This window comes from Nicotiana tomentosiformis, chromosome 7 (genome assembly GCF_000390325.3).
Source record: "Nicotiana tomentosiformis chromosome 7, ASM39032v3, whole genome shotgun sequence".
Lineage (NCBI taxonomy): Eukaryota > Viridiplantae > Streptophyta > Magnoliopsida > Solanales > Solanaceae > Nicotiana > Nicotiana tomentosiformis.
Genome location: NC_090818.1, coordinates 60,995,045 through 60,996,479, shown reverse-complemented (window position 1 = coordinate 60,996,479; position 1,435 = coordinate 60,995,045). Strand labels below are relative to the sequence as shown.

Genomic DNA, 1,435 nt, shown 5'->3' with positions numbered 1-1,435 from the left:
TATTCTACTAGTAGCCCACACACTTGTGACACCTGATCTTGGCACACACTAGTAGACTTATGATTTTGGTTTTATTCCTATGGCCATAAGTACATTCAGCTGCTTTCGTTTTATTTATTGAAATCTGTTTCTTACTAAACCTATTAAATTAAGGAAAGTTATTTACTTGGGAAAAACTTATTGAAATAGGAAAATCACTAGATTGTTCACTGCTGGCTTGCCTAGCAATGGTGCTGGGCGCAATCACGGCCTAAAATGGAATTGAATCGTGACAACAAGTAATAGAGGAACAAGTTCAGTTGGATTCTACAGCTCCTATCGAAGATGAGCAATATGAAGAACAAGGTAAGAACATATATTTTTTATCTAGAAATATTTACATCCTATTTCAGTCAAAGCAAATGTATCAGCAATAGTGATTTGGTGGTTTTCTTTGGTTCATATAGTTGAAGGCCCTTCTAATCAAACAAGAAAAAGAGGTAAAACAAAGATGAAAAATGTACATAGACGACATGAGCGTAAATTGATTTTACTTAACAACTTAAATCAGCCCGTTGGTCCTAGTGAAGAGGTTGTGATAGAGTTTGGAAGCTTCCTCGGCACATCGGAAAGGAGTGCGACTCTATGTCCTCTTGATCTTTTGGATTGGAGGAAGATGGACACAAAAGAGGATATATGGGAATATATCAAGGCCTGAACTTCTTAATTTTTAATTTTTGGTTGAAAATCTTTCATATTTTCTGCACTAACAGATTTGACACCAATTGTAGGATAAATATGATATTTTCGAAGCCTGAAAAAATGGAATTTGGAATCAGTTCAAGCTGCCTGGTGAAAGCACAAGAGTAGATTGAAAAAAGATCACTTTGACGCCTATGAAAATGATGAAACTCGAATGCAACATATCCCTGAAGATATTCCATCTTCTCAGTATGTGACTTTTTACTTGTTCTTCTTCATGTTCTTGAACTTCTTATGAAAGTTCTTCTTCTTCTTTATGGAGCTGTTTTCTCATTCTTCTTGTCCATTGCTGTTGTCTTTCCCTTCTTTCTCTGCTTCACTACTGCTATTTTTTTTCTTTTTGTTTTATATGCAGATGATATTGTATTGATTGACGAGACACGAGACGGTGTGAACGCGCAATTAGAGCTATGGAGGCAAACTCTGGAATCTAAATGTTTCCAATTGAGGAAGACCAAGAGAGAATACTTAGAGAGTAGGTTCAGTGGCGAGACTCGAGGAGGGGAAGGGGATGTGAGGCTGGATTCACAGGTCATCCATTGGAGAGGTAGTTTTAAGTACCTTGGGTCTATTATTCAGGGGGATGGGGAGATTGAGGCGTGATGGATGAAATGAAGACTCGCTTTCAGTGTTTTGTGTGTGACAAGAAGATGCCACCGAAACTTAAGGGTAAGCTCTACAGAGTGGTGGTCTG

The 1,435-nt window shown here is 37.9% G+C and overlaps 1 long non-coding RNA gene across 1 annotated transcript; it reads left to right on the top strand.

Moving 5' to 3' along the window:
• The first annotated feature begins 274 nt into the window (after positions 1-274).
• Positions 275-882, top strand: LOC108946678 (uncharacterized). The gene is made up of 2 exons (XR_001971021.2): positions 275-345; positions 447-882. It is a non-coding gene; the product is annotated as an uncharacterized lncRNA (long non-coding RNA).
• The last annotated feature ends 553 nt before the right edge of the window (positions 883-1,435 follow it).